Here is a 12395-nt window from a genome sequence, read left to right as displayed (position 1 = left end):
GGTCGCCATAAGTCGGCTGTGACTTAAAGGCACTTTAGTTTACACACACACATCTTATGAAAACAGCTTTGGCACATGAAAGCTTCATCTACGATATATTTGTTCTAAACTTTGAGGTGCCACAGCATACTTAATTTTTTTTTCTTTCCTATGACAAATGAATATGGTGAACACTCTGGATTTGCATAATGAATTTTCTGCTTTCTGTAACTCTATTATATTTGCAATGCAATCCTAAACATAGGCATACCCTTCTAAGCCCGTTGCCTCCAAAAGACTTAGAAGTGAGTAACCCTCCATAGGATTGTACTTTTGATGTCAAAATTGATAAAAGTGTGCATTTTTCTGGCACCCCTCAATCTGTCACACTGTGTGTATTTTCCCACAATAAATGGGAAGTTGCTATATCGTTTCAACTTTCTTCCTGCCAATTCTGTTGTTTTTTTAGTTTGGAGGTTTCAGTAAAAGAGCATTTTGCCCTACTAAAGTAAATGAAGGCAATGGAACACTACATGTCAAAGGCATCTGTGAATTCTAAATTATCCCAATAAGGAGAACAATCTCATTTAACACCATAATAGCAACTCTGAGTGAAGAGAATGCATGCTAACTAACTCTGTGTTATTTGATTCTACTCTGCAGTATTTCATTCATTTTTACTTACTTTGAAGGGGAAAGTTCATGAATGAGACTGATTGGAATTAAAAATAGAATCATTAGAAAGTCCAGATACAATTCCTGTAGAGGGGTAACCATGTTAGTTTGTTGCAGTGAAACTAAACAGAATTCTTGTGACACCTTAAAAACTCACAAGTTTTTATTCAAACATAAGCATTCCATCCCCCTTCAGAAGTGATAAAAGCACACAAAAATTTATGCTAGAATAAAAACATCTTTCAGAAGCCATCAAACTGCATATTTTTGCAATCCTGTCAAGTGTAGGATTGTACTACAGACAATAATCCATCATACAATTTCATTTTTGTTTGCATTCAATGCCATCTCATTCTTTTTGTTGTTTTAAAAGTGTGAGAGTTCATTGGAGGTGTAATTTTATTTGAGGGTCAGATAAGCAGAGTTCTTGTAAGACGTCTTGCGGGGGGGGGATTAAATACCACTCCTCCACAAGACATCTCTGCCTTAGTTGTGAGGGTGGGCATCCAGAGGCACCTTCTCATGACTTACCAACCCCCCTTTCATTAAGCAAGTGACATTTCTCATGCTGGTGCAGCACCTATCTGTCTTCTTTCTGGCAAAGCCGTCTGCCTTTCAGTCGGCATCTGACTAAAGATCAATGAGAGAAAGCTTTTTGAAGGTGCTTTCAGGTCCCGTGGCTGGGGAGATGATCAGAAAGCTGCCATAAGCTTCAGACCAACTTGACAAATGAGGGACTATTTTGGTGCTCTGCAAACTGCTGTCATATCACTTACAAACGCTAATTGGAACTACTTTGTGGTTGAAAGTGTCCAGTGCATTAAATACCACTCCTGCTTATTGCAATTAGCTTAGGCATTGACTCACTCCTCATAACCTCAAGACTATCAAAGATGGAAATACGCAGGGGAATTATTTAATAATTGATAACTTGAAATAGGGGCTGAATGGCAAATAGCTTTTGCTTGCCACCTTCCGACTTTTCCTGCTGTATGTGGTAGGAAGTTCACACACACACACACATGTTTATCCCTATTAAGCATAAGTCCACATCTTAGGACATACAGAGAAGAAACTTGTACAGTATTTCCCGGAATAGGCTGCAGGGAAATCAATTTATTTTAAAGCTGTTTTAAGCTACCAGCCAGGAAATCTCTGATACATATACGGCACTTTACATTTACAGAAGGCTTTCCCCACAATTCCTGTGCCATTACTACACTAAACTCTATTTCCTGTTGGGCTGTAGTCAGTCTTCCTCAGTTGGAATGCTGCCAGGCTGCTTGGTTGGGCTTCAGAGGCATGAATGAGACATCTAGGATTTCCTCATATCCAGCAGAAATTCTATGACCCTGTCACCAAACCAAGGTAAGTGCATTTTACTGTCTATGGATTTTCATTGATTTAAAATATTTTATTTATATGCCTTCCTTACCCAAAGCAATAAAACCATATAAAACCACCTTATGTAAAACATTTAAACAAAAAATACCATACATTAAAACCCACCATTTTTAAAATAGTCTGGACACAAAGCTCTTTTGGCCCAGAATCAGACTGCTCCAAAAGCTCTATAGACTAGTTTTGTTTTACAGCCTCACCAGAAAATCAGAAGAAGCCTGCTTGACTGCTTTCAGGAGGCTGTTCCAGAGGCATCAGGCAGCTATTGAAAGAGTATTAGCCCAGGCTTTCACAGAGTACACACAGAGCCAGCATGGTGTAGTGGTTAAGAGAGGCAGAACTAATCTGCAGAACTAGGTTTGATTCCCTACTCCTCCACATGAAGCCTGCTGGTGACCTTGGGCTAGTCACAGTTCTCTCAGACCTCTCTCAGCTCCACCTACCTCACAAGGAGCCAGTTGTAGGGAGAGGGAGAGACTGTGATTGTAAATCACTTTGAGACTCCTTAAGGTAGAGAAAAGCAGGTATAAAAACAAACTCATTTCTTCTTGGCCCTAACTAGCCAATGCTAAATAAACTTGGAAGCTAAGCAGGGTTGGCCCTAGTTAGTACTTGGATGGGAGACCACTAAGGAAGATGAGGGTTGCTACACAAAGGCATGTAATGGCAACCTACCTCTGTTCATCTGTTGCCTTGAAAACTCATAAGAGGTTATCATGAACTGGTTGTGACTCAACATATTATTATTGTTGTTGTTCTTATTACTATTATATACCTTGGATGGGAGGGCAATAGGCCCTGCTAGAAAGACCAATCCTGCTGCATGGAAACAAGCATCAGAAACATGTAAGATGAATAAGACTAGTTATTTTTTTTAATGGTTCAGACTTAAAAAAAAAAACTTTTTTGTTTATTTTATTCATTTATAACCTGTTTTTCTCCCTATAGGGACCCAAAGCAGCTCATGTTGTTCTCCTCATAACAGGTAGGTTAAACTGTGAGGTAGGTTAAACTGAGAATGTATGACTGGCCGAAGGTCACCCAGTGAGCTTTCATGACAGAGCGGGGATTTGAAACTGAGTCTCTGAGATCCAAACCCGACCCTCTAATCACTATGGCTACGTACTAATAATTATAATCTTCCTTAAAGAAATAATCTTTTCCCTCTAATAAGCATCTTGCTATGATTACAGTCATAGGACCTAAAGGGGGATTTTTTTCATGCTCAATAATAAAAGTGACAGTGATCTCAAAAAAATCTACCCTGAGCCAAAGGAAATCTTAAGTGGAAGGAGTTGGGGGCACCATTAGGGTGAGATAGCCACTTCTGATCCCCCCCATAAACCAATACCAGAATGTTTCCTAATCTAGAAGCAAGCTTTAAATCTTTGTCTAGAAGTTGTCACATCAGAAATGAAGTAGACTTTTTAAACAAACAACAAATCTTTGGTTTGGCAAACTGATCCTCCAATTGGGTGGTATTCTCATCCACCCCTTTCTGTTGTGTGGATGAAGCAAACCCCTGAGAAGCAGTCTTCCTCATCTTCCTATACATTTTCTGTTTGCCTCTGAAATTCCAGTTTTTTCCCCTTAGGTTTATAGAGTTTGCAGGTTCATACTTGCCCACATTCTACCACACCCTATTTGTGACTGCAGAGCTTGGATGGGCCCACATTCTCAAGCAACCACTATTTGTATGAACTGACACTTCCTTATGACGGTTTTTTAAATTTAAAATGTTTACTTTTTAAATTCAAGAAAATACAAACACAACATACAATACAAAAAATACAAGACAAAATGTGTGGCACAGTCATATCACTACTATACCAAGACAATCTTTAATTGGGTAAACATAGCATTTTGTTTCCTTAATTATTCTAGATATAATATTAATACAGATCCGATCTTTATCTAAACAAATAATCTCTAAATATAGAATCTTTATCTAAGCAAATCATCTCTTAATATAGTTTACTCCTTCATGCTCATTCAAGCTTTTAAGATTTTCACATAATAATTGACATCAAAAGTGCTAAATCCAGTACAGTCTTATAACATGACAGTTGCTATTTATACAATCCTTATGAAATATATATATACAAAGTACAGTTCCCATTTTTGTAGGAACTCTTCACTGGATCTTTTTTTTTTATTTGATTTGTCAGCTTTGCCATCACTGCATATTCTGCCAATTTATCTTTGCATTATTCAATGTCTGGGCATTCTTCTAACTTCCACTTTGCTGCAATGACTAGGGCTGTCAAAAAAAAAAATTCGGTACAGTTCGGATTCGGCCGAATTTGACCCTTGTGGGTTCGGTACGTGCCAAAGTCCGAACTCCCCCGCTTCGGATCCCTGGTAATTCGGGGGGATCCGGAGTTCGGGGGAAAATTCGGCCCCAGCGCGCCTTCAGAGGGATTCCCTGAAGGCGCGCAGGGGCCCTTTAAACTGATCTGAGCCTCCCAGCTGGGAGGCGCAGATCAGTTTAAAGGGCAGCCCGCCCCCCTTCAGCGGGCTCCGCTGGAGAGGCTCGGGCTGCTCTTTAAACTGATCTGAGCCTCCCAGCTGGGCTCCCCTGAAGGGGGGCCGAATTTGCTGAATTTATTCGCGAACTCCCGAACTCGCTGAATTCGGCCCCCCCGGTTGCCCACCAGTTTTGAGTTCGGATCCGTCCGAACAGAAAATCACCGAATCAGGGGAAATTCGGTTGATTTTCAGTTCGGACCGAACCGAATTGACAGCCCTAGCAATGACAACTCTTGCTGCTGTGATCACATATCTAGACAGCTCCTCCATAGGCTTTATGATAGTGGATGGTAAGATACACAACAGCATAATTTTAGAATCCACTATGAATTTCACCTTTAAATTTTTTTGCTTTTCAGAGTGGACTTCTGTCCAAAACTTCCTTGTGAAGTTTGTATATTTGGCCACCGCTGTTTTCATGATTGAAGTGCCAGTTTTTGAACTCCTGCAATTGTGTCATCTAAGTAGCTGGTTGCAGATACAGCCACTGTACAGAAGTACTGGTTTACACAACCAGTATCTCCATGGGAACACATGCCATTTGTGCACTCATCAGCTGCCCATGACCCTTCTGAGATGCTAATATGAAGGTCAAACACACATTTACATTTGTCCTTATATACATATGTCAGTGCTGCCAAGACGCAACTGACTTATGGTGAGGTAAGGTAAATGACTCTGATAACTTGATAGCTATTAATGATAGGTGTAATCCAACCAAAGTTGAGCAATTTAGGTCCTGTTGATTTCAGTGTGAGAGTTAAGCATGTGTTTGGCTCTGCCACTGAAATCAGTGGGGCCTGAAGGCGTTTTGCTGGAATGGACTGAAAGTGTTGTATGACACTATTTCATTACAGAATCCAGAAGTGGCAGCTGTTCACATAGGATTCTTGGTATACTATAGTGAAGGTTTTCTTATGGATTCTTAGGCTGGATTCTTATGTTAATTGCTGATGTTGTTACATCACCATGAGATAGCTTTTACTCATCACTTTCACATGGTGAACATTTCTTCTGAATGATTCCCTATGTGACGAATCTAGGATTTATTACTTATGCCTTGCAGAATTTTACCTTTCAGTTGTTATCAAGGTGGACTTAGACTATGGTGGACAACCCTTTCAGCAGAAGGGGGAAAAGAAGAAAAAGAGAAGGCTCTGGCCACCACCACTTGCAACCTCCCCATTTTCCTCTTCCAACATTTCTGGATCATAGAATCATAGAGCTGGGAGGGGCCATACAGGCCATCTACTCCAACCCCCTGCTTAATGCAGGATCAGCCTAGAGCATCCCTGACAAGTGCTTGTCCAGCCTCTGCTTAAAGACCTCTGACGAGGGGGAGCTCACCACTTCCCAAGTTAGCTGATTCCACTGTCAAACAACTCTTACTGTAAAAATCTTTTTCCTAATATCCAGCCAGTACCTTTCCTCCTGCAATTTAAACCCATTATTGCAAGTCCTATCCTCTGTTGCCAACAGGAACAGCTCCCTGCCCTCCTCTCAGTGACAGCCCTTCAAATACTTAGAGAGCAATCATGTCCTCCCTCAACCTCCTCTTCTCCAGACAGCATTCCCAACTCCCTCAACCTTTCCTCATAGGGCTTGGTCTCCAGGCCCCTCATCATCCTCGTCACTCTCCTCTGCACCCGCTCCATTCTGTCCACATCCTTTTTGAACTGAGGCCTCCAGAACTGCACACAATAATCCAGGTGCAGCCATGACTAGTGCAGTGTACAGCGAAACAATGACATCTTGCGATTTGGATGTTTTGCCTCTGTTGATGCACCCCAAGATCGCATTAGCTTTTTTTGTCACTGCATCATGCTGGCTGCTCACTTATGGTCCACCCATACCCCAAGATCTTGTCCACACACACTGCTAACCATAAGCGTATCCCCCCCTATCCCGTATGCATGTCCCTCATTTCTGTTACCCAGATGTAGAACTTGGCACTCGTTGAATTGCATCCTGTTCACATCTGCCCATATTTCCAGTGTGTTCAGTTCTCATTGAATTCTATATCTTCTGGTGTGTTGGCTGCTTCTCCCAATTTGGTGTCATCTGCAAATTTAATGAATAGTCTCTCCACATCCTCATCCAGATCATTTATAAGAATATTGCAAAGTACCGGGCCAAGAACCAAACCCTGTGGCACCCCACTGGACACCTCTCTCCATTCAGATGAAATGCCATTGAAAACTACTCTTTGTGCACAGTTCTGCAACCAGTTCTCTATCCACCTAACTATCCTAGGGTCCAGTCCACAGTCCTCTAGTTTATCCATCAGAACATCATGGGGAACCTTGTCAAAAGCCTTACTGATGCCCACTCATGCCACTCTATCCAGGCCTCAGGAAGGACTCTGAAATGGAAATGACACATCTGTACAGATGGCTGTTCCCATGGATGTGCTAGGCCTCGGGCAGTGCAAACTGCTATGGCATGGGACGTCAAAGCTCGGAAGACAGCCATACCCTAGGAAGCTGACTGCTCAGTGAGCCAGCCGCCTGTGTGGAGATGCCAGGCCAACATGTCATGGTGGCCCCACCTTTGGGGAATGTGGGAGTGGGGGGCAAGGGGTGGAGCCGCAGGCCTTCTGCCCACGGGTGCCACTTGCACCAGGATGCATTCCCTGGCTGAAACCCCCCCCAAAGGATGGCAGCGGCTCCATGCAAATTGCTGCAGGGATGACCGGGAGCTGCCAGCACAGTGACGCCAGGCCATGCCCTCTCCTCCTCTCCTGTCGCTATGTGGCCACCATGGGAGCTAGCCAGCCTCTGAAGCACAATCTCCCAGGAGAAACGTCCCCTGCCGCTGTCCATCATCGGCATGGTGACTATAGAGGTCATGGGGTGGCTAGGGCCACAGTCAGGGCCTGAGAGCAAGTGGACAGAGTGGTGGGGCGGCCTCCACCCCGCTGCAGCTCCCTCACCTCCAAGACATGGATTCGGACCCGCTGGTTGTCAGGGCTGCCCCTGTCTGGGGAGGCCGTGTCCCCTTGGGGGGTTGGAGCCCATACAGGGAGGGAAAACGGAAGATGCAAGAGTGACCAGCCTCCATGTCCTCAGGGGCAGCACCCAGCTCTGGACGCCGAGGACTGCAACCCACCCAGAGAGCTGCTGGAAATCCGAGCCTCATCGGGATGGCACCAGACACACGTCGCCTCGCTGCTTGCTTGGCTTGGTTTTCCGGTGGGGTACATAGCAGCCAGTCCCTGTCACTGGAAGGATGGGGAGGGCCGCGGGCAGAGCAGAGGATGATGGAGAGCTGAGGTCGACCACTGCCTCCCGGCTCGGCTCCAAGGCGGCCGAGTGCCTGTGGGGGGGGCAACCACCCTGCCCTGAGGCATGGCTCTGCCCCCTGCCTTTCACTCCATCCCCCGCCATGCAGCTAGCCCCATGACGGCTAGAGCTCTCGGTCTCCAAGGGCTAGGTGTGGAGCAAGAGGGAGGGGCCATGAATGACAGGGCAACCACACACCGAGAAGTGTCATGCACTGGGCAAAGAGAGCATTCCCTGAGCATGCATAGAAGGGTCTGGCTGTAAGCTCTAGCCCTGCGGCAAACCCATAAACAGATTCCAACAGACGGCAAGTCCACGAAAGCAGTTTTATTGGTTATAATCGACAGGTTACAGAAGCCATATTCAGAAGAACACTAGTAAGGGGAAAAGGTAAGGGACATAGCATATATGGAAAAGCAAAAGGAGATAACTGGTAACCTAGGCAACCCCCCTCCCAGAGGCAGGAAGGAGCACTTGGGGATTCCCACACTATGGGAATCTATGCAGACTAAACACGGGGCACAGACTGGCCTTGGACAGAACAACACAACAGCACCTGGAGGCAGCTCAATTGCACTACCGCATACCATCCTCATGGCATGCTCCTGACATTGGCCAAGTCGCGGGTGGTGAGCCTCCATGGAAGTGGACCGCATGGAGACAGGAGAAAGGCTGTGGAGGGTGTACCAGCGTGGCAACACCCCCCTTGACAGAGGGCAGCGGCTTTTCTTTCGTTAACCATGCAGAGGGCGCCCTCTTCATGAGGAGGGCTGATTGGAGCATTGGTGGTGGGGGTGGGAGTGATGGTGGAATGTTGGGTGGGGTCCGCCTTGGGAGTCCTGTTAGCATGGCTTTCCTGGTTCCTGAGATTTGACATGCCACGCCAGTCGACTGCAAATATTTGCGTTCCAGGGCTGGCTCTACGCCATCACTTGGGAATTAGCGGGCAGGGGCTGGGACCCCCTGCCAAGGGCAAGCCCAACCTGAACAGCTGTGTGTTTCCATGGCTATGCAGTGGCCACGGAGGCAGGCTGTGGATATGAGGTGGGCTGCCGCAGCAAAAGAGTCACAGCCGGCTACCTTCTATTGGGTGGAGGTTTCAGGGTGGCTAGCATGTGAAGGCTTCTGAACATAGGGTGGCCCCAGGTGAGGGGCCGACAGGGGCACTCCGTTGTGTGTGAGGTTTTCCACAAGAGCCTGGTGTGTGTTTGGCATGTGCCGGATGTTTTGGTGGGCTGGTATGGCCGGCCAGAGGCCGCTCTCTTTGCCCATGCAAATGAAGGGGCCGCAAAGGCTCATGGAACACGCAATGTCTCCTCACTAGTGGCCCACCCCATTGAGGCTCATAGCAGTCCTGATGGTCCCCCCTTCTACCCTCCACCCTCTGCACAGGCCTCCCGGCCAGCTCATGGCCTTTGCTCCCTCGCCTCCCCCCTGTTGCTGTGGACTGAGTTCTGAGAGCTCGGAGCCCATCTGTGGGGTGATGCTGTCTCCCTTGGCTGGGGCGCCTGGACCAGGGCAGGCAGACCCTCCCGTGCCCATCCCCAACCACTATGCAGGCGGTGGCCGTTTCAAAAGACAACTTTATTTTCAGACTAGTTGGAGAGTGGCAGGTGAGAGGGCAGGAATGGAGTGGAAGAGTGGGGCGCAGCTGGAGATCCATGTGTTACACTGGGTGTTGGTGGGGGCCAGGGGGTCGGAGAGGCACCACGGTGCTGGGAGGTGATGGCAGTGCTCCCTCGCCATCCTCTTTCTGTCCTTGTGTCAGCATGTGTATGGTTGGGTGAAGGCAGCCAGGTGGCCATTGGAGAGACCTGCAACGAGAAAGAAGGGTCTGGGGGTCGGTGGCCAGCCAACCCACCCCTGGGAAGCATGGTGGCAGCCCAGGGGTCAAGCTCCAATGGCATGGGGGTGGTCCCGGCCCGTGGCACGCGTCACCAGCCTCATCAGAAGGTGTTCCATGGAGGCCGGAGCACAGCTGAGGGTGAGGACAGCGTGAGTGGCAGGCGGGGTGTGTGTGGCCATCTGCGCTGAGGGAGAGGCAGAGCAGCATGGAGGCCCCGAACTGGCCAGAACTGTGGCAGCATCTGAAAAAAAAGCACAAAGAGGGATGAGAGGTGACCTCACCCCGGCCTCCCACAACGGCTCTCTCTTGAGTGAGGCCAGGTATGCGCCTCGACAACAGCAACGGCTCGAGAGGAGGGGGAAAGTCTGGCACAGGCCTTCAGAAGTGCTCCCCCACCAGAAGCACCCCCCTGAGAGGGCAGCTGGAGGAGCTATAGCGCCAACCCCCCCCAGAGGCGGGAGTTGGAGAACCATGCACAGTCCCCCCAGAGAGGGGAGTTGGAGTGAGAAACATGCACAGTCCCCCGCAGAGAGCAGAGTTGGAGCGAGAACCACAAAGTCCTGACCGCCCGGCACAGACCAGCAGCATGCTGGCCCATGCGAGGCTTACCTGTCAAGTGAGCTCCAACTGCGAAGTGCCGCTTATGAGGGGAACTCCCACCTCCAAGACCCCTCCTCTGGAGATGGGCCGCCACTTCCTGCCCTGGCCCCATTGGCCGACCTGGCACCAGGCTGAGATGGGAGGTGCTTGGGCGCAGCGGAGAATCAAGGGTCTGGAGCGTTTGCATGGCGATCAATGGGCTGAGCCAGGTCGAGACCTAGCGTAACTTGTCGGCAGCAAAAGGGGGCGTTCCTGGGCCGAAGAGGCCTTAGGAGGCCTCCTAACCATGGGAATGCCCCTGCGGCCGCTGGCAACAACTTCTGCTCCACAAGGGCGCTGGCGTGTCCCTTGCACTGGCGCAGCCATGCCACCCCCCTCTGCCGACTACCGCCACCGGAGTAACTGGCCTGATGCCAGGACCCAGGCTGTTTGTGCCCGCGTAAGTGCCATTTACGCCAGAGCAAGATCCTTCGGGCCTCCTAAGCACTTTTGGCACCCAAGCTCAGGAATGGGCTGTTACAGGGTTGTCAAAGATGTTTCTTAACTCAAGTTTCTGAAAAAAAAATACCCTCCAAATAAAGGGACATATGAACCAAGGATTTAACCTATCACCATGTAGTTCTAATTCACAAAAACAAATTGGAAGTATATCTATACATTATTTGACTTATGGGTTACTTCCACATGGAGTGTTTGCCCCACCTTGACTCCCTAAGTTCAGCAGTTCTTTTGGGGGCTTCCACATGACACCATCATCCAGTCTCCTCCTTTTCAGCTTCCCCTAGCTACACTGGAGGTTTCTGTATCTTCTCACCCACATCTGGCACCATTTTCCTCTTCCAACACTTCTGGGCTTTTTTGTCAGCTTTGAAAAATTATTGGTAGTAAATGTATCCCTATAAGGCATTGGACAATGACCTGGGAAAGCCAGGTTCAAATCCACAGTTGTGCCACGGAAGCTTGCTGGGTGACCTTGAGCCAGTCACATCCTCTCAGCCCTGATCCTGGCTAGTATTTGGATGGGAGACCTCCAAGGAATACCAGGGGTGTGATGCGGAGACATGCAATGGCAAACCACCTCCAAACCTCTCTTGCCTTGAAAACCCTACGGGGTTGCCATGATTCAACTGTGACTTGACGGCAATAAAGAAAAGAAAAAAAGCACTCTAGAGATGCGCAAACTACTAATAAAAAGGCCATCAAAGAGACCATCAGAGGCGGGGCAGGGAGCATGGCAGGCAGTGCTGGAATGGATGTGGGAGCCCCCCCTGCAAAGGATCTGTGCCACTGCATTCACAGCAGCAGTGAGATCAACCCAGGGAACTGCCCCCATGCACTTTTTGGTCAAGTAGCCATGTTCTAGCTCAGATCTACTCAAAATGCAAATTTGATTGTGTGACTTTATCCTTGGTGAAGCAGTGAGGGAAAGTGAAATGTTTTGAATGGAACTTCACATTAAGGAACACTGAAGAAGTGTTCAGTTTCAAGGAATACCGAAGAAGTGTTCAATTTCCTATCTTTCTGATGTTTGCTGTTCAAATAGCAGCTACCAAATTGCAGCACAGTGCTAAAACACGAACGCCTCACAGTTTTCCTTAATGATACCCAGTAGAATACCAAAAACAACAAATAGAAGAGAACTAAAAGCTTTTAAACCACCCTCAGAGAGCCAACTGTATATCTACTAAATCCATCTCATCTTACAGTTTCATACACCAGATTTACACTCTCTTATGAATATATTTTGTAATGCAAGGAAGACTGCAGAAGTATTGTGTTCTGGGCTGCTACAGGCATCTGAAAGCCAATCCCCGCTTCTATATCCAAATACATATACCGGCTTCAAAAGTCTGTCCAGTGCTGAATTCTCTGTTATCTAACTATACTCCTGTACAGTTGCTGCCAAACAAACCATGCCAAACCTTTCCAAATACATATACTATACAACTCAAGCAATTGAGTTGGGAGGGGCTGTGGCTCAGTTTGTAGAGCATCTGCCATGCAGAAGGTCCCCAGGTCAATCCCTGGCATCTCCAGTTAGTTAAAGGAACCAGGCAAATAAGTGATGTGAAAGACCTCTGCCT

Source organism: Euleptes europaea, chromosome 2 (genome assembly GCF_029931775.1).
Source record: "Euleptes europaea isolate rEulEur1 chromosome 2, rEulEur1.hap1, whole genome shotgun sequence".
NCBI classification, from domain to species: Eukaryota; Metazoa; Chordata; class Lepidosauria; order Squamata; family Sphaerodactylidae; genus Euleptes; species Euleptes europaea.
This window is presented reverse-complemented; position numbering follows the sequence as displayed.